At 45.8% G+C, this 24,454-nt stretch overlaps 1 long non-coding RNA gene across 1 annotated transcript in view; it reads left to right on the top strand.

Annotated features, from left to right (window-relative positions):
- The window catches only part of LOC132533916 (uncharacterized), a 348,313-nt gene that overhangs the window by 267,391 nt on the left and 56,468 nt on the right, over positions 1-24,454 (top strand). The window contains exon 5 of the long non-coding RNA XR_009545681.1: positions 11,695-11,881. This is a non-coding gene — a long non-coding RNA (uncharacterized LOC132533916). The remainder of the gene's footprint in view (positions 1-11,694; positions 11,882-24,454) is intronic.

The raw sequence follows: 24,454 nt of genomic DNA, 5'->3' as shown, positions 1-24,454 counted from the left end.
GACTCTCTATTGTAGTTGCTATCGGCCTTAAAAATAAGAAAACTAAAGCTTACAGAAATCATAGGCATCCTGAATATTCCAGTCTTACGTTTCAGAAAGGAAGTAGTAGTTGGAAGGCAAGCAGCTAACTGCTGCTCATATCCCCTTCACCAACTATGGGACTTTGTCTGCTGTGAGGAAAACAGCATAGAGCTTGAGAGCTTGGACTTTGGCATCTACCACACCTGAGTTCAGGTCCTACTCTGATACTAACATCCTGTGCAAAGTACCATATTACCTCAAATCACAGTTTGTAGTTTGCCTATAATGTAAAAAAGGAGACTGACTTTTAAAATTATTTTTACTTGTTTATTTATTGGATAGAGACAGTCAAAAATTGAGAGGGAAGGGAATGATAGAGTAGGAGAGAGACAGAGAGACACCTGAACACTGCTTCACCACTTGCAAAGCTTTCCACCTGCAGGTGGGGGCCAGGAGCTTGAACCTTGGTCCTTGTGCATTATAACATGTGCACTCAGTCAGGTGTGCCACTACCTACCCCCTAAAAATGGGGAATAATAAACAACATCAAAGAAATTAAATGGTCGTAGCTCACAGATGTCCTGACTATATACTTGGAAAATCCAAAGCTCTATAGATAACTGAGACTGATAATAATACACCCCCCCAATAAGGTAACAGATTCTATTCCCTGGAACCGGTAAATTTAGTTTGTTTTAAAATTTTTTCAGATGTGATTATATTGAGAATCTTTCTGTTATTTTAAGTCACCAAGGTTGTGGTGATTCATTTCATCAACCTTAGAAAAGAAACATGCAAACTTCTAGAACGAATAAGTATAACTAGCAAACCTACTGGATCCAATGTTACTGTAACAAAAATCAAATTGTATTTTTATCAGCAAATGTTAAGTTAAGTGAGAAAACAGTACAATCCACTTACAATGGCATCAATACGCATCCAGTTCCTAGGGCTAAATCTAATAAAGCTGAACAGTGCCACAATTCTACTGAAAGGAATTAAAGGAAGCCTAAATAAATGAAGGGCTATGCCAAACTGATAGATTTGGAAACTCAACACAGGAACATGCGAATTCTTCCCAAATCAATCTGTATAAAAATATCGACAAGACCACAGGTTAAGAGGAGTACAGTTCCACACATTTCCCATCACCAGAGTTCCATATCCCACCCCCTCCACTGAAAGCTTCCCTATTCTTTATCCCTCTGGGATCATGGATGCACAGTCATTATGGGGCACAGAAGGTGCAAGGTCTGGCTTCTGTAATTGCCTCTCTGCTGGACATGGGCCTTGGAAGTTGATCCGTACTCCCAGGCTATCTCTGTCTTTCCCGAGTGGTGCAGGGCTCTGGAGAGGTGGAGCTCCAGGATATGTTGGTGGTGTCATTTGTCCAGGGAAGTCAGGTTGGCAGCATGGGAGCATCTGTAACTTGGTGGCTGAAAAAGCATCAAGATATAAAGGAGACCAAATTGTTGACTAATCAGGAACCTAAAGGCAGGAACGCAGTAGCTGAGATTTGGGGTCTGCATTTTGGACAAAGGTAGTAGGTCTATTTTAACTATATTCCAAGGAGCCCAACACTTTACTAATTTTTACCTGAGCCTGACAGCTAACATGCAGATAGAATACATGTATCCATAAGTTAAGGGAAAATACATATCTTAAAGTGAAAGTGCACAATAGTTTGCAGTGGCTCAGGAAATACTGCAAGCAAGTGGAAAGACCTAAAAAAGACACCATAAAGTACTTAATCAAATAGTTTCTACTTAGACCTAGATACCCTCCTCACCTACTTCCTATTTCACTTCCCTTAATCACTCTTAAGTCTAATCATGTCAGATAAAGTAAGGACTACAAAAGTTGGATAAGGGCAAGAGAATGACATATTTTAATGATGGCTTTTTTGGTCACTACCAGGCCACCCCATCACCTGAGGCCCTAGGCAGGGAGTCCTGGGGTTCCCACACAGACATGATGGGCCTAGACCTCTAACAGATCCCTCTCTTCACTGTCACTGGTCATCTCCATCAGGAACAACATAGTGGACTCTCTTGTGGGCCCCCATAGGACCTTGCCCTCAGTGTAGATGAACAATGATAGGGACTGCCCCATTCTCCAAGTGGAGGTTGGGTCAACATAGTCTACCACTCGAGGAAGGCATGTCCTGCAGTGAGCGCAGCCTAGAATGTACCTGGCTGTGACCACAGAATGTGAGCTCAGACCTACAGGGATGCAGAGGTTGCACAGGCTCCTTACTGAGCAAATAGATGGGGTTTACAGTTCACAATATGTACACACCTTTCCCATATTTGGGAGCTACTCTCTTCCCTGATCCAGCTTTCTAGTCCTATTTCCAGTTCTGACACCACCTCCCCAGACATGTGTACTCTTAATCAAATTCTAGTAGGTTACCAGTGGTAACCTAGTCACAGACAGTTGGCTCTTCCCCAGAAAGCAATTATTACAATGAAACGTCTCTATGAGTTTCATCAGAGAACAATGAGGATTTGGGGTGAAGAAAGAAACATCACCATCTTCAGGTTGGCAATTGTGTACAGACAGCGGGAGCAGAAGCGGAAGGAGAAACCAACTCAAGGGCAGATGTAGCATTGTCAGCAGTGCCTTATTTGCAGTGGCTTTAAACTTACACGCACACTTAAATGCCCCAAGATAACCAGTCAGGAACCAGATGACTTAAGAAAAGGGGCTCAGAACCGGTGTTTCAGACTCTTGAGCGAACCCCCCAAAGGCCCTCTGGGGTAACTATCAAACAACACTACCCTTCTACCTTTGTGGCAGAATGGAAGTCAACCAAACTCTAACATGTCCCTGCAGGCCAGAAAAGTGATCTCACAGCAAAGTTCCTATGTTCAGAGGTCAGTCAGGGGAGAGAAGGGGTCTGGCGTCCAGCTCCCCACCCTGAGACTGGGACTCTATTTAAGAGACCTCAGGCATCCTAATTCTATGTTGCTTCTTCAAAACTCCTTGTTTTGAAGTGGCACAGCGGGTTAAGCGCACATGGCGCAAAGCAAAAGGACCGGCATCAGGATCCCAGTTCAAGCCCCCGGCTCCCCACCTGCAGGGGAGTCGCTTCACAGGCGGTGAAGCAGGTCTGCAGGTGTCTGTCTTTCTCTCCCCCTCTCTGTCTTCCCTTCTTCTTTTGATTTTTCTCTGTCCTATCTGACAGCAATATCAACAGCAACAATAAACAACAAAGGGCAACAACAAAATTTAAAAAAAAAAAAGGGAAAAAATGGCCTCCAGGAGCAGTGGATTTGTAGTACAGGCACTGAGCCCCAGCAATAGCCCTGGTGGCACACCTGGTTGACTACACATATCACCGTGCACAAGGACCCAAGTTCAAGCCCCGGCTCCCCACCTGTAGGGGTAAGCTTCATGAGTCATGAAGCAGTGCTGCAGGTGTCTTTCTGACTTTCTCCCTCTACCCCCTCCCTATATCAGTTTCTCTCTGTCCTGTCAAATTATAAATAAATAAAATTAAAAGCAGATATTATTTGAAAAATAAAATCACAAATACTTACATATATAATTAACCTGATTAAGGCAGTATATGGGGAGAGAAGGGTAGTTTGTGAAATAAATATTGCCCAACTGATTATATGGAAAATACAGTATTTTTTGGTCCTCCTACCAAACACAAAGCCCAGTAGATATGGACAGTATCTTGAAATGCAAGAAAACATAGGATAACATCTTCATGACCTTTGAGTGAGCAAAGTCTTTATCTTAAAGTGTGGAGAATCCGCTAAACAGAAGCAAGGAACATAGATTGGTGTTAGAACTGAAGAAATTCTGCTTCATAAAGGTCATTAAGAGACTTAGAAGAGAGATCAAAGGGACCGGGTGGTGGCACACCTGGCTGAGCACACATCACAGTGCGCAAAGACCAGGGTTCAAGCCTCTGCCCCCCTCATCTGCAGTGGTGAAGCAGGGCTGCAGCTGTTTCTCTGTCTCTCTCCCTCTCTATCATCTCCTTCCCTCTTAATTTCTTGCTGTCTCTTTCCAATAAATAAATAAAGATAATAACAAATTTAAAAGAGAGAGAGAGAAAGGGGGCCGCCAGGAACTGGTGTCTGTGTACAAGCCTTGGGCCTCTATCTTCTGGGAGAAGCTTCACAAGTGGTGAAGCAAGTACAGCAGGTGTCTCTTTGCCTCGCTTTGTCTCTGTTCCCTCCTCCCTCTAAATATCTTTCTAATCAAATAAAGAACAAACAAACAAACAAAAAAAGTAAAGGAAAAAATGACTGCCAAGAGGTGTGCATTTGTTATGCAGGCACTGAACCCCAGTGGCGATAACAAAATAATAAAGAATGGTAAAATTCATGTGTACTATAGTTGTCTAATTAAGCACTTGTATCCAGAATGAATAAAGAACTTCTACAAACCAATTAGACAAAACAGCCCCATAAGAAAGTGGCAACTTCTCCACTAGGGAAAGAGAGAGGCAGGCTGGGAGTATGGATCCACCTGTCAACATCCATGTTCAGCGGGGAAGCAATGACAGAAGCCAGACCTTCCACCTTCTGCATCCCACAGTGACCCTGGGTCCATGCTCCCCGAGGGATAAAGAATAGGAAAGCTATCAGGGGAGGGGATGGGATACGGAGATCTGGTGGTGGGAATTGTGTGGAGTTGTACCCCTCTTATCCTATGGTTTTGTTAATGTCTCCTTTTTATATAAAAAAAATTTAGATAAAAAAGTTTAATAATAAAAAGAAGTAGAATGCTTTCAAATCCCAAAAGACAACATCAAGTTTACAGAGGAGCAGAAATTAAAGATCTGGGGGTATCTGTGATAAGTTTCTGTTTTTCAAAAAATAAAATAAAAACCTTAATGTTTGTGCAATGTTAAAAAGAAAGAAAGAAAGGAAAGAAGGAAGGAAGGAAGGAAGAAAGAAAGAAAGGAAGGAAGAAAGAAAGAAAGAAGGAAAGAAAAAATGTGGCAAAAGGCTTAGATAGATGCTTTATCAAGAGAATATCCACATGGCAACCAAGCAAGCCCTAAGGCCCCCCATCAGCCATATAAAAGATACTTCACTTCATCAGTCCCCAAGGACATTCAGAGTCAAACTACAGTTCACCATTGCACAGCCACCAGAATGACTAAAAAGAAAAAAGATGGGAATTTCCAAGTCAAGACTGGTAAAGAATGAAGAACAGAGTGTGCTCTGCCGTGCCGCTGGGAGAAGTGTAAGTCGGTACAGTCATTTCTGTAAACTGTCAGTGTTTAATAAAGCTGAACAGAGCATATGCTGTTACCCAGCTGTTGTACTTCTAATTATATACCCAGCAGAAATGAATCCGTGTAGTTAGTCACCAAACAGTACGTACTAGAATGATTATGGCAGCACTATTTGTGATAGTAGAAACCGGAGAGGATTCGAATGTCTGTCAACAGCAGTCGGAGCAAGTAAGTTGAGACACATTCACACGGCGGCATGCGGTGCTGAAGTGGGAATACATGGTTTGCACCCAAGGAGCCGTATGTTTGAAACCCAGAAACCGCATCCTGGTGCAGGAGGGTGGAGGAGGAACGAAGTCAGGGGTGAGAGAGTCCTGCTGACACCTGCCACGGGGAGATGAGAAATCCCACCCATGTGTCAGCAGCTGTGCTGGAAGCCATTAGCACCCCCCGACCCCCACCCATAAAATGAGAGAAGTGAGGGGGAAGGCTAGATTTGAGTGAGTATCTATTTGTTATTATCTTGTTTTTCTACAGAACAGGCAAACTTACTTGTACTGCTGGATATGAAAACACTGGCCACTATTGAGTGGACGCTGTACCTGAAGGGACCTGGAAAAGGGACTGTGGGTGGCGCTGGCTGTGTTCTACTTGTCAATCTTGGCTACATGTGTGTATTTAGTTTGCAGAAAACCGCTGAGCTCAACAGTTATATTAGTCGAATTGAAATAATACATTGGACCATGTGATATTTCATTATATACTGCATCAGGTTCACAAAAGTGTAGCTTTTATGCTTATAGCATTGTCATACGAATTGAGGAAATTCACTTCTTCAGTATTTCCTGGGACACAGTAGCTATCCTAAACCAGTGACAGCTTTTTTAATTACTATTGCCTTATGTAAATTACTTCCTGATGAACATCTATCGGCTACAGCTAATACTTCCAAATTCATTCTACCTTGCTTGACGTTAGCCTGACACATGATGCCCTTTCCAGTCCTAACTGTGATGCACAGACTTGGGCGTTCCTCAGAATTTGTGCTGCAGTATTGAACACCATCTGATGTGTGAACTGAACCCCAGTGAACAGTAATGGCTGTTAATGTGGAATTATTGCTCCCCGTTTACAAACATTTTTCTAAAGCATTTCTGGCAGGTGAGGCCAAGAGCCATGCAAGGGTGATGACTAAGGTTTTCCAGAATCATGTCTGACATGGATGTCACATAAGGTACCTTCTCTAGGCAAGATTCAGAAAGGGATTCACTTAAGACTTGCAGGGGACAAGATGCTTGGGGAGCACTTGAAATGTAAACTCCCACTGCTTCCTGCTTCTTCAATACTTGCTGGTCCCATCTGCACTCTATATTTCATTTTTTTTTTAATTTTTTAAAAAATATTTATTTCCCTTTTGTTGCCCTTGTTTTTTATTGTTGTAATTATTATTGTTGTAATTATTGATGTCATTGTTGTTGGATAGGACAGAGAGAAATGGAGAGAAGAGGGGAAGACAGAGGGGGAAGAGAAAGATAGACACCTGCAGACCTGCTTCACCACCTGTGAAGTGACTCCCTGCAGGTGGGGAGCTGGGGGCTCGAACCGGGATCCTTATGCCAGTCTGTGCGCTTAACCCACTGCGCTACCACCCAACTCCCTGTATATTCATTTCTTTTTTTTTAATGAAGAAAAAAATATTTAATTAAAATCCATTTTCATTTGGGAAATTAGCTGATTTTTTTTTTTGCTTTTCCATTTTAATTTTTGTTTCATTTCCACTATCCCTTAAAGTAGTATATCATTTCTTAAATTCTCCCAGCGAATGGTGATCCTAAGGTCAAATTCTCAGACAGGCCCAGATAGAGCTGAGTATTTCCATCTATTCGCTTGCTCATACTCCTTATTCTGGGAGGACCCAAACACTCACCTGAATATTGCTAGAGCGATCTTTAGGGATAACTGCCTGGCCCATGACCTTTCTGCGCGAAGGACAGCCTCTCTCAATTCTTGTGGTGGGTCTGGAAGGCATGTTTGCCCTCCTTGTCCTGGGGAATAGCCTTGGTGAGATGACTCACAGATGACATTCTCCTGGGACTCTGACATTAGTGCTTGGAGACATTCTCATTGACAAGCTGAATGAGACCAGGCTGACTTACCTAGTTTTATGGTAGAGGAAAGAAATTTGGTCTGCAGACACAGGCCGAATGAAACAGGTGTTTGGGGGAAGAGAAAAGAGAGAGATTGGGCGATGCCTTGAGTTTTTTTTATATTTCTCACAATCCTGGTTCTTGTCCTTTTAATCAACTACATTTCTTCTACTGTCTCTCTGTGATAGCCCTCTAATACTACAGTCACCTGATTACTCTTTTATTATGTTTATTTGATAGAACAGAGAGAAGTTGAGAGAGAAGGGAAATAGAGACGCCCGCAGCGCTGTTTCACCATTTGTGAAGCCTCACCCATGCAGGTGGGGACCAGGGGTTTGAACTCAGTTTTGTGTGCATTTTAAGATGTTCATTCAGCCAGGTGTGCCACTGCTCAGTTCCCCCCCCCATTCTTTTTAAAGCAGGCTAAAGAAAGTTGTATGCAGATTCCAATTAAATTAAAACATATTCTCAGCTCTGACACCATCTCTACGGATAGTATGTTGTGCCCACCTACATGTTAGCTATCAGGCTCAGGCAAAAATTACTAAAGTCATAGGACCCATAGAACATACCTAACATAGACTCCCTAGCTTCTTCCCACATGAAAACCCCTCGTTTCATCTGCTCTGTTTCAACCTTTTGGCTCCTGTTTATTAAACAGTTTGTCCTCTCACTTCTCCAGAGCCCTACCCCACCAGGGAACGATAGAAATAGTCTGGTCAAATTGATCGGCCAGCCAACATCCATTTCAAGCAGAGAAGCAATTAAGAAGCCAGAACTCCCATCTTCTGTACCCCAAAAAAGAATTTTGGCCCCTACTCCCAGAAAGATAAAGAGTGAGAAAGTCTCCTATGGAGGGGCTTGTACACAGAACTCTGGCGGTGGGACCTGTGTGGAATTGAACCCCTATTATCTTACAACTTGGTGAATCATTACTAAGTCACGAATATGAAAAATGAGACCTGAGGGCTACTAAGTGTCAGGAAAGGGGCAAGGGCACGAATTTCGGCCCCAGGCCTGTAGATACTGCTGGAAGCTATCTAGTGCCCAGGAGAATGAGTCTGTGGGTATCCGTTCTTCTCAGTCCTGCTTGTAGAGACACTAAGAAGCTTCTGAAAAATATTCCCTGAAGTAGCCTCAGAGACCATGGTTTAGTGGGTCAGGACTGATTTCTTTGTGTTATAAAACCTCTCTGAGGAGTACTAGTCTGTTGTGTTTGAAATCTCCTTTTCCCTGTTTTGGATAGAACTTGAAGGAGTCATGTTAAGTGAGTAAAGCCAGAAGGAAGGTGAATATCAGGTAGAAGTACTTCTAGGTGGTACTTAAGGAGAAAGGAAAGAAAGGGAGGCGCTGGATGAGTTTGGACTGGGTGAGGTGTATCGCAGCACAACAAAGGACGTTGGTCTGGGGGTGATGGGGTGGGTAGAGGGTGTCAGGTACCCAGCACAGCATGGTGAGTGGTGGCACGTGATAAGCAAATACTTATCATGGAAAGAGATTTTAAAAAACTGTACCAACAACTAGTCTGTGAATCATTATTTCCCCAATCAGAGGATTGGGAGGGGGCAGCTCCCTAGTGATTCCAAAGTATGGCCAGGGTGAGGAACCACTGAGTCATTCACGACTTGTAGAAATGATAATGAATAACAGATCACACAAAGACAGCTCCTCCTCTCAGGAAAAGTCCAGGAATAGTAACGAGGCCACAAAGGGCAAATGCTCGTATAGATCCTTGCTTGCAGGGCAGGTGCGGTGCAGCAAAGAGTGTCTTCAGCAGCATCTTGACAGTGAGCATAGATGTGGCCTTGCCTGGCAGCCCACGGGCACCCCAAAGCACCAGCCAGGAAACGCTGGCACAGGCTGGGGAACATCATCTCTGCTGCCTACAATCATTCAGAAATGGGCTTCAGAGTGTCGAAAGCATTTTCCGCTTTATTGGGCTGGGTGGGTCATGAGTTAGAGGCTTACAGTACAGGTATCGACACACAGGCGCACCTGTCATCTCGCAGTGGTCGGGGTCTGCGAGACAAGGTCCTTTTCTATTATCATGTACCAGGGTCTGAAAGCCCCTCCATCCCATCCTATCCCATCCTGTTTCATTCCATCCCAAAGTCCCCCCGGAAGGCTGAGGAGCCCAATAAGGGACACACGCAGTCACAGAAATGGAAGCACAGCTACGAGAGAGCTTGTGTTAAGATCCCCTACAGTGAGCATTCGGGACTCACTTCAACACACAAATAAGGGGGCAGTGGAGCCCCAACGCTCTCCGTCTGAGCACAAACAGCAATGATTTCTGCTTGAAAAAAAATGTGAAGCAGATGGGCCAAATACTCATCTTGCTCACAGAACATTTCTGTAAATACCCATGGCACATTTAACCTTGAGAAATGTCGTTTTCTTAATGCCCTGACTAAATTGTCTGCAAAATAAATGACTGTGTGGTTACACAACTGGATTAGTTACCTTGTTCTCTAGGATTATTGATCGTGAAGTCAGTTTAATATTGGAGGCTACCGAAATGATGACTTTGTTTTCAGAAGCATTTGATCTCTAGTCCTTCTTTATAATATTAGATATTAGGTCTATTAAGGTCAGTCTCTACTCACAACACTAAACTTTGACATCTGTGAATAAGTCACTACTCCCTTTCCATTTTTATAACAAGGCTGTGATATCCTGACATTCCAATCACTGAAGAGTAACATAACTTTGAGGTACTAATTAGAAAGAAGGCAGGCTAGAATAAATAACCATCTTATCTCTTTGGAAAGTGCCACCTAATCATCAAAAGAACACTCCTACTGAGTGGTTTCTAGGTCGGGGAGTGTAAAGCCACAGTCCAAAGAAAACTGGGTGTGCGGTCTATTTTGTGTGGACTACAGGCTAAGAACTAAAGAAAATCAAAGTGGTCGGGGGAAAAAGTAGAAGATTAACATTTTGTGATACATGAAAATGACATAAAATTTAATTTTGGCATCCATATATGAACTCTACCAGGATCATCTGCTCACATATTGTATGCAGGGGGCTGCTCTCATGCCGCATGGCACATCTGAGTAACTGCAACACAGTCGGAGTGGCCTCCAGAGCCCAAATACTCCTATGTGGCCCTCTCAGCATGAGCCTGTACACTCCTGTCCTAGAAGAATAGAAACAGCTCCTGCGCTGAGGCAGGTCACTCCTGTTCACGGGACAGAGGCTCAGCAGCGGTCAAGCTGCCGTTTTGTTGAGCAGAATCCCCTCCATAAGAAACTGTACAAAGGAGGAGAACAACTATGCCTGAAACATACTTGGACTTACTATAGAATGCTGGCCAAGCTCTACTTGAATTTTTGACTTAAAACGACAGTTAACATACCTTTAGATGACATATATATTTTATTGCAGGGACTCATTTTTTACAGTAAATACGGTTGCTGATACCTGGGTAAAACTTCTCAGTTTTCTGTAAAACACTCTCACCCCCCAGCCTCGGTTATCCTCCAGCCATCAGCACCGGGACCTGAAAGCCTCCTCTCCTCAAACTCCTCCCTACCCCCAACCCAGTCCTTTACTTTGGTGCAATACACCAAACCAGCCCTTTTAGGTCTAATGACTCCGCTTCTGTCCTTGAGTGAGATTAGGTGACATATTTAATAATGATGAGGAATAGAACGAAAGCTCTTAAAATGGGAGATAGTACTTTTTGGATCATCTAGGCAACACTTACATTCTGTCCAAAAAAAAAAAAAAAATTGTGTCTAGCATAGTCACAATAGATTCAAAGTCCAAAATCAAACTCTTTGTCTATCTCTGAACTATTCTTGGCATAAGGAATTTTGTTCAGGTGCTTTATTGAACTTGGAGACCTTGTTTTAACCAACTACATTAACAGTCAATGAAAGATTGTCACCAGGAAAGTGGCTTTGGCGGGGGGGGGGGTCTGGGTGATAGCGCAGCAGGTTAAGCGCACGTAAGAATCCAGGTTCGAGCCCCCAGACCCCCACCTGCTGGGGGTCACTTCACAGGAGATGAAGCAGGTCTACAGGTGTCTGTCTTTCTCTCCCCATCTCTGTCTTCCCCTCCCCTCTCAATTTCTCTCTGTCCTATCCAACAACAACAACAGTTATAACAAGGGCAACAAAATGGAAAAAAAAATGGTTCCAGGAATAATGGGTTCATAGTGCAGTCAGGGAGCTCCAGTGATAACCCTGGAGACAAAGAAAAAAAAAGTGACTTGGGACCTGCAAGCTTTGAATAACTGACCTACCTTTGTAACCTTGAAGTTAAACCTTATGCCCCTCGATCACCAAAGGTGATCACACTGCTTGTGGTTGTTTCCAGACTCAGCTCCTGGAGCCGTTTGGTGCAGCTTGAGGCCAGTTACAGCTGCAGAAGCTTAGAAGAAGTTCAAGAAGCACCAGTGAGGTTTCTCTCTTCCTCAAGGACAGTATGAGGAAGCATCTTTCCTAGGTACAACATGGATGAAGTGCATTTAAGCAGTCAGCCTTCGACTTGGTATGAAGTCAGAGTAAGTAACATTCTTGAAGCAATGAAAGAAAAAATTAATAGGCCCACTGGACAGAAGCAGGTCTTGGCACAAGCTAATTGACTTGGAGCAGAAGCATTTAAAAGCAGGAAAGATGACCAGAGGGCTCTGAACTGAGACTCTAACACCCAGAGAGAGAAGAGGGAAAAGGAAGGACATTCAGAAGTAGCAGGAGGTATAGGTATAACTTAGAAAGGAACAGGAAACAGAACCATAAAAAAAGGAAGGGGGCAAATATGTAAAAATATAGACAGTTATAGGAATAATAGTCAGCCCATATCTGTGACCTTGGGAGAACCACTGTGATCTCCACTGGAGGGAGTAGGGACACTGATCTCTGGTGGTGGGAATGGTGTGGAATTACACTCCTGCTATCTCAGAATTTTGTAAATCAGTATTAAATCACTAGTAGAAAGAGAGAAAGGAGGAAACTGAAGTCATCAAACACACACACACACACAAACCCAAACAAACAAACAAATAAACAGGAAGTCTCTCCTGTAGTTCTGAAAGGAAGAATGACCGATATCAATGCAGTTCCTCATTCAAAGGTGTTAGTACAAAGAAAATCAGCATTTGGGGATGGGCTAACTGGTGGGTGTTTTTGGAATCTCAGAGAGTGGTAAAGTACAACAAGCAAGCCAGTAAACCGAGTTCTGAACAGGAAGTACCAGCTGCAGGCTGGAGAGGCAGCATATGTTTCCCTCTCCGCCACCTTTTACAGGGAGCCATATGAGTGGTGGAGCAACACTGCGAGTCCCCTCTCCGCCACCTTTTACAGGGAGCCATATGAGTGGTGGAGCAGCGCTGCGAGTCCCCTCTCCGCCACCTTTTACAGGGAGCCATATGAGTGGTGGAGCAGCGCTGCGAGTCCCCTCTCCGCCACCTTTTACAGGGAGCCATATGAGTGGTGGAGCAGCGCTGCGAGTCCCCTCTCCGCCACCTTTTACAGGGAGCCATATGAGTGGTGGAGCAGCGCTGCGAGTCCCCTCTCCGCCACCTTTTACAGGGAGCCATATGAGTGGTGGAGCAGCGCTGCGAGTCCCCTCTCCGCCACCTTTTACAGGGAGCCATATGAGTGGTGGAGCAGCGCTGCGAGTCCCCTCTCCGCCACCTTTTACAGGGAGCCATATGAGTGGTGGAGCAGCGCTGCGAGTCCCCTCTCCACCACCTTTTACAGGGAGCCATATGAGTGGTGGAGCAGCGCTGCGAGTCCCCTCTCCGCCACCTTTTACAGGGAGCCATATGAGTGGTGGAGCAGCGCTGCGAGTCCCCTCTCTGCCACCTTTTACAGGGAGCCATATGAGTGGTGGAGCAGCGCTGCGAGTCCCCTCTCCGCCACCTTTTACAGGGAGCCATATGAGTGGTGGAGCAGCGCTGTGAGTCCCCTCTCTGCCACCTTTTACAGGGAGCCATATGAGTGGTGGAGCAGCGCTGTGAGTCCCCCTCTCTCTCTGCCACCTCCTCCCTCCTCAATTTCTGTCTCTATTTAAAAAAAATCACAACCTAATGGTTCAGAGAAGCTACTTTTTCCCCCCTCTTTCTGGAAATTCAAGCTGTGTTATGAGCTAGATTTGTAAACCTGGCTTCTGCCTTGAGGCTGCTAGTCCAGCCCCCAGTGGTTCCTATCTGGACCCGGGTCCCCGCGTAGCACGGGCACACTTTGGCCATCCACCTTCGGCAGGGAGCAAAACCTTTTCTTTCCCTTGAGCACTGAACTCTCTTTCAGAGTTGGAAATTCTGAATCTGGAGGACAATGCATGTGCCAGCCTGAAGCATAAATTCAAACACGACTGGTATTAAAAAGAAAAGGGGCTGGGGGCCCAGGCAGCTGCATACCTGGTTACCTGTACACGTCACCACGCTCAAGACTGGAGCCCTGGAGCGCTGCCTGGGTGGGAGATGTGAAGCAGGTCTGTAGGCGTCTCTCTGTCTCTTCCCCCCTCTGTCTTCCTCTCCCATTTCAGTTTCTCTCTGTCCTATCAAATAAAGGTGGAAAAGGGGGGGAAATGGCAGCTGAAGTGGTGGATTTGTGGTGCAGCACTGAGCTCCAGCCATAACTCTCGTGGCAATAAACTCAATCAATGAATAAATGAATAAATAAGATAAAAGGAAAGAAGGGCAGGCCTCAGATGGAGGGGCAGGCCTCAGATGGAGGCGTTGGTGCTTAAGCCACCAAGACCTAATACCTAACCCAACTGCAGTATCCGCCTCCCCCAGAAATAAAGTCTTTTTTCCCTTTTTTTTTTTTTTAAAGATTTATGTACATCTCGGGGGTTGGGGCATAGCATAATGTGAGGCCAGGATTCCAGCCGGGGACCTCATGCCTGAGCTGCTGGGAATGAAGTCCTCACTGGTCAGACTGGAGTTTCTGGTCTGCACTGTTGATTATTGAAGTTGCTTTTGCATTTCCCAAAAGGAAAATGAAAAAATCTATCAGGAGGCAGGTTATGAGGAGACTCGCAGGAGATAATCATATTATCAGGAGATCTTTATCCATTTCCCATAAGTGGGTTACCTCAACCCACGATGATTCCCTTTGCCTTGTGTTGCCTCCTTTCTGCCTGTACAAGCCCCCATGTCAGCCAGGGAGGTGACTCAGTGACAGTGCGCCCGTCTTGCATGTCTGCAGCCCTGGAGAGCCCAGGTTTAACCCCCAGTGTCGCTATGTACTATTCCAATCTCTCCCTTTCTCTGTATGTGTCTTTTCTCCTGCTCACACAAAAAATAAACACATCTTTTTAAAAAGGCAGAAAGAGAATGAAAACCTTTAATTCTGTACAGATTTCCAAACATATTTCCACTTACTAGATGTGATGCTACAGGACAGAATTAATCAATCATTTGGTAAAGTCAGTTAAATCTTTCAAATTTACTTCATGATTTTTTTTTTTTTTGGTCACTTAATACTGATAAATAGCAAAATGTGTGACTTTGGTGGGGGGGGTAAAGGGGGGTTTCCAGTGGATTCATAGACAGTATAGTTTCCAAAAAGTTTTTCCAAAATTTCAAACTTGTCATTTAATTAAAAAAAAAGTTTTTTTTTCATTTATAGCAGAACTCCAGAGACATCTCCTTATCAAACAAAACTCTACAAATAGAGTTCATTATTTTTTCAAAGTGGATTAAAATAAAATGGCACTTACTGCATGTCACATTTCTGGATTTATCATTGTATATGAAAGGTCTTTTTTTTAAAAAAAAAAAAAAAAGATTCTGAAGGACTTGGTTGGAAACCCACTTGAAGAAGGCATTAAAAAATTCCATTTGGGTTTCATAAAATTCCTTTCAAATGTGATAGTCTGGTAGAATTCAAGTAGTTTTCAGCTCCTGAAATACAATCTTGATTAAAAATTTATAAAGCTATTTAGAGGAAAGATAGCACATCACTTGAGGATGAATCTTCTAGATCCCACAGAGAGATGCCAGGAAATTTCCACAGAGAAGTGGTGTAGAGCCCTTTCTAGTGCTTAGAGCAAATCTCTGTCCACCTCCCTGTGGTGGGTTATGATTATGGCCGTGCAGGATGCAAGGAGGTACTTGCTGGTGACAGAGTTAAGAGAACTGGTTTTGATCTGGGAGGGCTGGGCGGCCCTGGCAGGCTAGTCTGGGGGTGGGGGTGGGGGGTGCAGTGTCCAAGATGCTCTTCACCTCAGATCACTTCCCGAGGAATCAGAAGTTAGTATTTCCATCTTGTAGTAGTAGAGGGAGGGAGGGCAATGCATTGCCTTTCTTGTCTTTTGTCCACATAGATCCCTCCCAGAGCAGAGCACTTGTGATGGTGGAGCAGACATGTTCCCATGCACAAGGACCCGGGTCCAAGTTCCCGGTCCACACCTTCTCAGGGAGGCTTCATGAATGCCAAAGCAGTGTTGCCATTTCTATCTCTCTCCACCTCTCGCTCTCCCCCTCTCGATTTCTCTCTGTCTCTATCCAGTAAATAAATACACATATATGTTTTTAAAAGATGAAAGAATAAGTAAATATGAATTAACATGCCAATGAATAAGTCAAGTATCTATTCTCCACAGATGCAATGATCACCCCTCTTTCCAAATGACCAGCCTGAGGCACTGTGCTGGAAAGCAGTCGCTTGCCCGTGTCCCCATATTTGGTAGTGAGCAGAGCAGGGATTTGAACCCTGGGAGCCTGGCCCCAGTCCAGCCTCATTAGTACCATGCCACATGAGCCACAGGACAGGAGGGATGTGAGGAGGACCATCTGGTGTGACAGAAGAGAAAGTGATGCTGAGTACAGACAGGCTTGGTCATGGCCCAAAAGGGAGCCCAGAGAAAGGGATGCTGAGTACAGACAGGCTTGGTCATGGCCCAAGAGGGAGCCCAGCCATCTCCTCTCTCCCACACACATACTGATGCATAAGCAGGGAGGGTCCAGAGTGACTTGTGCCCTGAAGACACCCACCTTTCCCCTCCCAGGCAGCCAGAACACTCCACTCTAGCAAGTTCTGGGCCCAAGGTTCCGGAGCACACCCAAGACCCAGGATGGGGTGTCTGACTTCTCTCCCAGGAACATCATCCTGGGATTCTTAATCCAGCCCCTATGAGGCTGTCAGAAGGTTCATTCACATGCATATTAGATAAAAGCCGCTAGTGATGCCCATTAATTAAGCAGAGCAATTTGTTTATAATTAACTTGGGAAATTTATGGCTTTAGAAAACAATTACAGGAGCTAATCTAAACACATCAGGTAGCGATAGCAATGCCAACTTTAATTGCTTTCCAGAAGAGCCACTGATAATAATGCCACAGCCATCACGGGCCATGTTGAGAACAGCTTGTAAATTCATCAGACTGTCTCTGAGCCAACACCTCAGGTGATCTGCATAGGGAAACCACAGCCCCTAGGAAACTGTTTACAAAACAGCATTAAGTGAAGACAAAAGAAAAACAACTGGGGAGTCGGGCGGTAGCGCAGCAGGTTAAGTGCACGTGGCGCAAAGCACAAGGACGAGCGTAAGGATCCCGGTTCGAGCCCCAGGCTCCCCACCTGCAGGGGAGTCGCTTCACAGGCGGTGAAGCAGGTCTGCAGGTGTCTGTCTTTCTCTCCCCCTCTCTGTCTTCCCCTCCTCTCTCCATTTCTCTCTGTCCTGTCCAACAACAACGACATCAATAACAACAATAACTACAACAACAATGAAAGCCAATAAGGGCAACAAAAAGGGAAAATAAATAAATATAAAAAAATTTAAAAAAAGAAAGAAAAACAACTGGAAGGTGGCCTGGGAGGTGGCATAGCTTAGTGACTAGTGTGCTGGAATGCGCCAGAGTGATGGATCTGGTTATCTCTCTCCCTCTGCTTCTCTCTCTCTCTCTCTGTCTCTGTCTCTCTCTCCCCCTCTTCCTCTCTGTCTCCCTCTCCCTCTGCCTCTCTCTCCCTCTGTCTCCCTCTCCCTCTGCCTCTCTCTCCCTCTGTCTCTCTCTCCCTCTCCCCCCTCTCCCACCTCCCTCTGCCTCTCTCTCTCTCTTTTAGAAAAAAAATCATTTTTTATAAAAGCACACTTGAAAATTATATAGGGAACATTCTGAATTAGGTGAGAAGACTCAACTCTTTGTATATGTGTTTCTTCTTAGTATGATATATAGATATGTCTAGATATAGCCTTATATAGACTATCCTACTTCTTTGTATGATACGTGTATTTATAAATATGTACATATAAATATTTCTACTGAAAAAAATGAAAGAAACCCATATGGAGTCTACATAAAAGGAATACATAAATAGGGGGCTGGGCAGTAGCACAGCGGGTTAAGCGCACATGGTGTGAAGCACAAGGACCAGCGGAAGGATCCCAGTTTGAGCCCCCTGGCTCCCCACCTACAGGGGGGTCACTTCACAAGCGGTGAAGCAGGACTACAGGTGTCTCTTTCTCTCCCCCCCCTTCCTCTCCTCTCCTCTTCCTCTTTCTACAGGGAAGAAAAAGAACAAAAGAGGCTTTAACAGCCACTGTCTTTCAACTCAGGGAGTGAGATATCACTGAAACAACTGTTATTTCCACAGCTGTGAACTCTTTAAGTACCTTACTTAGACACAAGTCAATCCAGGCATGAGTGGTCAGTGGACTGAAAAATACTGAGAAAATGACCTCATAACACACTATAATAATGGTTAAACCAAGGAGAAACGCTGGAGGAATGAAACAGGACAAAAGTTCAGCTAAATGGCCCCAGAGGTAGAAACACAGAAGAGTGAGATCAACATCCAAACGCTAGTTGAGGAATTAGTCACAGGAGTGAGCAACAGAGTTAGAAAGAATTGTCATCAGAAATGCAGAAACAGCAGATGAAAGTCTGAAAGAAAGCAACAGCTATCTCGACGTAATTAGAGAGCTGAAAGCTGAAAGAACTGAGCTAAGAGCACAACTAGATGAACAAGCTAATGCAGTATCAGAACAGGGCAACAAAATAGCTGAACTCCAGAAAGCAGTAGAGGGCAGAGAGAATAGAATCAATGAGGCTGAAGACAGAATTAGCAAGATCGAGGACGAATTGGAGAAAACTAAGAAAGAAGTACAAGATCTCAAAAAGAGATTAAGAGATACTGAAAACAACAACAGAGACATATGGGATGACTTCAAAAGAAATAATATACGCATTATTGGCTTACCAGAGGAAGAAAGAGAGGGAGAGGAAGAAAGCATTCTTCAGGCCATAATAGCTGAGAACTTCCCTAGTCTAGACAACATCAAAGACATAAAAGTTCAAGAAGCCCAGAGGGTCCCAAACAGAATTAACCCAGACTTAAAGACAGCAAGACACATCTTACTTAGAATGAAAAGGAATAAGGATAAAGGGTTGGAGGAGGGCAGAGCCAAGATGGCTAGCAGACTTCCTGAGGAGCTATTTTCTTTACCAAGATTCCTGGCACAGCATGAGTGTCATTCCAAACCTGTTTCTTTCTTTCTTTCTTTTTTTTCTCTCTCTCTTTTAGGTGGCTGGAGCTCAGTGCCTGCCTGTTGAATCTGCTGCTCCTGGTGGCCAGTTTTTCCTTTATTTTTTCCAGTTATTTGATAGGATAGAGAGAAATTGAGAGGAAAGGGAGAGAGAAAGAGAGGGAGAGGAAGAGGCAAGGAAAGAGAGATACTTGGGGGCAGGTGATGGCGTACCTTGTTAAGCACAACTGCAGGGGGAAAGCTTCATGAGGAAGCAGGGCCTCAGGTGTTTCTCTGTCTCTCTCCCTCTCTAGCTCTCCCATTGCTGTTAATTTCCCTGTCTCTATCCAATAATAAATAAATAGACATATTTCTATAAAAAAAAGAAAGAAAGAAAAAAGAGAGAGGCACCTGTAACCCTTCTTCACTGCTCATGAAGCTTCCCCCTTTCAGGTGGGGACCTGAGACTTGAACCCTGGTCCTTGTCCTTGTGCATGGTAACCTGTCGCACACTGCCCAGCCCCTCAAATAAATTACCTTTAAAGGCAAAACAAACAATTCTGCAATCACTGTCTGTGGTACTTGACATTTTAAGATTATTTCTGTTCTTTTGTGGGGAGAATGAAGAACTCACATTTTGACAAACATGACCCTCATGATTGGTTCATTTCTGTACTGGTTCTACTGTTGGGTAAAAAGAAAAAAATTTCTAGCACCCTTCAACTTTTAAAAATATCAAACCATGAAGACACTGCAAGGGTCTGTCAGCCCAGCTCCCACACTGCGGTGCCTGCAGGCCCACAAGCCCACAGTAAACACAGAGCAGCCACTCTGGACAGGGACCTACTCTGAAGTCTCCTTGAATAGGCCTCCTGCTGGCAAGTGTGCGGCTGAGGAGAGAGTGAGGCCCTGCCCCTCCCAAGTGATTCATCTTGCTGAAATGTCATCAGTGAAGAAAAGGGCCTTTGGCTAAAAGCTCTGAATGCCTTTTTCACAAAATGCACCCCAGAATGTTAGAGGTCATTGAACCTCATCTGCTCCCTCCACAGCTGAGGGGAGATGGTGTGACCTGTGCGGTCACTTGCCAGGCAGAGACAGTGCTCACTGAGAACACAGATGGACTCCCCTTTCTGTTACCCACCAACCCACACCGACTCCATCAGACAGCGGCCTCTCGTCTTTCATACTGGAGCACATTTATAATTGCATTTCAGCCGCTACTTTAAGATGACAAAGCTCATAGTCCGGTGCTGCCCCAAGTGTGGCCCTTTGGGGTGTTGATTTGGCTCTGCGTTGTTTGAAAAGGATTCTATAGTACAGAAAGTCTGGGAAAGCCTGATTATCCTCTCCTTTCTGGGAGATTCCTAAAGGCATCCATTTATCAAAGTGTTGGAGGAGCCCCACAGTAATGAAAGTATGTTTATCTTTGTTTGGTGTACGACCTTGCTCGACACAGATGCTCAGAGACCTGCAACATCTCTGAAGACCTGAGTTAGTGCTCAGTGAAAGACAGTTTGGACAAAGCTAAACAGTTCATTTAGTGTGAAGATGCAAAACAATTGGATTTAGGACTGTACAAGGCAAGCAAATTATCTCACCCACACCTTGGTGGGTTCTGATAGGATTAGGATACGCTGGGCCCAGAGGAGACCCTCACTAAACCCTAGCTGAGCTGGAGGAACCTGCGGTCTCAGCCAGTGCAGTGATGCGCTCAGTCACAAGCTCACAGTCGAGAGTCTCTTTCTTCCTCTCCCGCCCCCACCTCTCTCTTTCTCTCTTTTCTTTATTGTCAGGAGGGTTATCTCTGGGGCTCAGTGTCTTCATGATGAAGTCACCATTCCTGGTGGCTACTTATTTCCTCCCTTCCAAGATTTGAGTTATTTATTCATGAAGATAGAAGCAGAGAAAGAGAGAGAGAGAGAGAGACACTCTGGTACACTCTGGTGCATGTGCTGCTGGGGATTGAACTCAGGACCTCCTGCTTGAGAGTCCACCGCTTCATCTGCTGCGCCACCTCCCAGACCACAATTCCTTTCTTTCTATTGATGAGACATAGAGAAACGGAGAGGGAAGGAGATACAGAGAGAAACGGAAAGTCACCGCTAGCGCTGTTTGACCACTAGTGAAACTCCTCCCCAACCCCTGCAGGTAGGAAGCAGGGTGGGGAGGACTTGAGCCAAGGTCCTTGTACACGGTGATGTGTGTCCTCTACTGGGTGCGCCGTTGCCTGGCCCCTTCTTCCTCCTTCTCAGCCTCATCTAACTAGAAAGGAAAGGAAAGAAAAATATGGCTGCCAGCGATGGTAGAGTTGTCCTGCATGTGCTGTGCCCCGGTGATAATGCTGGTGGGGAAAAAAAATAAGAAAACGGAGGAGAAGGAGAGGACGTGGAGGAAGAGGAGGAGGAAGAAAAAAGGGAGAGACATCATGACACCTAAGCTTCCCCGTTGCCATGACACCTCCTCTGTGGTACACCAGCAGCTCAGCCCTGAGCTGCGCACATGCACAGATGCTCCCCCGCCAGATGAACCATCTCACCTGCCCTAGGATCAATCTCCTCTTCTCTTTATTGCCAGTATGAGGAATTCTTGACTATCTTCTCTCCTCAGGGTAGGAACTCAAAATTTCTTTTCTCCGTGGATGTTTGTCATCCAGGATTGGTCTTTTATATGAGTCCTAAGAACCTTTCAACATCAGAAGGAGATGGAATTAATAAATAACTTGCCTGTTGATAAGAATTGATATTGAATTCTGAGGATGTGAAATGGAGAAAAGCAGAGTGGATGATTGATCACGCGCTGAGCTCTGTCTTCCAGCACAGTGCTTGCAGATACGGGAGCGAGCGCACTTCAGAGAGAGAGGCAGAGGGCTGTGTTCTGCCTGCTGCCGCTGCTCCAGCCGCTGCTCCAGCCCCACGGACAGCCTTGTGCACTAGGCCCCTGCTGCTGCTGGCACAGGGGGGCCGTGGCTGCCAAGAGCAGCGCATTTTCCTGAAGGGAGTCATTAGTTTAAGGCTGGCAGAGGGCTTGTGCTCCTGAGTGGCCAGGCAGAGCTTGGAGCATTTTGCAGACAGCTGGACCCCCAAGCAGGCCTTCCCAAGCTCTCTGTTTATCCCAGCTAGAGACATTCTCCTTCTCCATCAAGTCCTCTTCTTCCACCCTTCCTGTCTGCATTCGTCTGACCCACTGTGAGCGTGCTCTCCAGCCCCTTCTATTGATCTTCTGCAAGCAGAACTACTTCCTTCCAAAGTGCTGGTTTCCAGTGACTTACTATGATTTTCAGGGGAGAGAAGTCCAGAAACTGAGCATTTAGGATCTTCCAAAGTTGACTTTATTCTATATTCTTCTCATATTAGTTCATTCACTTCAACCGGCTTTCTGACATTTGTATTCTTCCCTCCCCCTCCCCCCCCCCCCCCGCTCATTATTATTTTCCAACACTGACTTGCCAGTGGCTAGCTCTGAGCTACTGAGCTTCCTGGCACACAGAGGGAATATGAAAGTCTCCACAGAGAAGGAAGGTTTGTGAGGAGGGTAGTTTGTCAGATGGACAAAAGCTAAACCCACATGCACACGCACACAAAAGGATACTCCGGGCTGGTGGACTCAGTGTTGAGACCACGCCAGTGCAAAAGGACTGGTAGAACGTATACCACTAACGCTGATGTGAGGTGCTGGCAAGGAGTCTGAACGTGAATGACCACAGCAGGGTGGGAAGATGTAAGCAGATTGGAAGCTCACGGAGGAGAAGCCACTGGCGAGGCTGGATGAGTAACTGGATGTGAAGGATGGAAAAGCAGGGTCAAGGAGGACACTTAAGATTGGACTTGACTGACACCGTCCAGAGACACAGAGAGAAGGGTCACACAGACTCCGTGTACAAGGCCGCTGACTTGGAGGACACGTGGGTAGAAACATATGGGAAATGAGGACAAAAGACCAGATGGTGACATGGGCTTGAGAGACATGGGGGAGATACTTTGGGCTTTGGTGATGCCCTTATATAAGTAAGTGAGGAGGGTGTCTGATCTAAATGAGGGCATTCTTTCAACTGTGAGTTTTCCCGGCTGTCCCTGTTCTTCTATGCTCAGTGAGGGGTTGGCTGAGCAGAATTTCCGAACGGGAGAGCGAGCCCTTTATTATGTCAGACAATCGCCGCAGGCAGCTGGCCTCGGTCGTTTCAAAGTCCTGTGATCAGTCCTGGGGAGGCTGAGGGTTTAAAGTCTATTCCTGACATGCCCCAACTTGGCGTTAGCTTCTCAAAGGTGGGGACCTTTCAGCCCTTGGGCCGTATATGGCCCGCAGAATCACAGAGTCACTGGGTCTGGCCCTGCCCGGGCGGCCCAGGCCAGGCTCAGCAGTCACTGAACCCAAGAGTGTTCTCTCACCACAAGGCCGAGCGCTCATATCTGCGACGGTAAGTTTGTGTGGTCTGTGGCTGCTTGTTAACGGTGGCCACATGACCCTCGGTTGTGATTTAAAGTAAAAAAGAGGAGGGAGGGCCAGGCAGGAGATGGCACACGTGGTTAACAGCCACACCACCATGTGCAAGGACCTGGGTGAGTGAGCCCCAGCTCCCCACCTGTAGGGTACACTTCATGAGAGTGAGGCAGGTTTGCAGGTCTCTCTCCCTCTCTCTCTCTACCTGTCTACCTATCTCCCCACCTCTCTCAATTTCTCTGTCCTCTGTGTGTGTATGTGGGGTGTGGGGAAGCCACTGGGAGCCCTGGATTCTTGCAGGCACCAAGTCCCAGTGACAACCATGGAGACAATAAAAATAAGAGTTGGGGGGGAGGAAGTAATTTTCACGGGCTACCACGAGGGGGCAGACAGTATGCTGTGAGTCTGTCCTGTGCTACCTTATTTAGCCCCCACAGACTGCTGTGGTAGGCGGGGACTCCACAAAGCTGAGCCTCTTGGTCAAGGCCACTCATCTCCTGCGACAGAGCAGCACTTCAACACCCGGGACATCTGTGACTGTGCTCCTGGGCGGCACCTCCAGTCTGGGCTCTAGTCCAGCGCACCCTTTTCTGCCTCACTGGACACATCTCCCTGACACACGTCTCTCGGGCCCCACCCTCCTTCCTAAAGCCCACGTCCTTGATGCCCACCAGCCTTTCTTTTCAACCCAGTCCGGGATTCACCTTCAGAAATTCACTTTCAGTCGAGTCTCTTTCTTGGTGTCATTTCTGATGGATGGGTGACTTTTCAGACTCAGTCGTGGACAATATGTTCATTTTGCATTTCCCAGCTAACCACCAGCCCTTGTGCTTAGTACACGGTCAGATTCACAGCTGTCCTCTTCTCCGACTTCCCCCTCAGCCCTTCCTGCAACAGCAGCCACTGGGCCAGGGCTGCGTGCTGGGTGCAAAGCTACCTTTGGGCTGCTCGGCCGAGTCCGTCTGTGAACCATGCCGCCATTCTTGTCTCCGGGGCCTTTTCTGTTTCTCAGCTTTGTATCACCCCAAAGTCGTCTATTTCTTCTTCTGTTCTTCTTATTTTTTTCTAGAGAGTCTCAACTGGGACTCTAGTTGCTGGCCCATGATTTTATCTCTTGAGCCAGTGTGGGACAATCCTCCCTTCAAGTCTTCCTGTCACTTTCTGACTAGCCTGGTGGAACTGTAGGTGCATGAGAGATGCCACTGATGCTCACCTGTCTCTCACT

This window comes from Erinaceus europaeus, chromosome 17 (genome assembly GCF_950295315.1).
Source record: "Erinaceus europaeus chromosome 17, mEriEur2.1, whole genome shotgun sequence".
NCBI lineage: Eukaryota > Metazoa > Chordata > Mammalia > Eulipotyphla > Erinaceidae > Erinaceus > Erinaceus europaeus.
The sequence above is the reverse complement of the archived record's forward strand: the minus strand, read 5'-3'. Positions and strand labels throughout refer to the sequence as shown.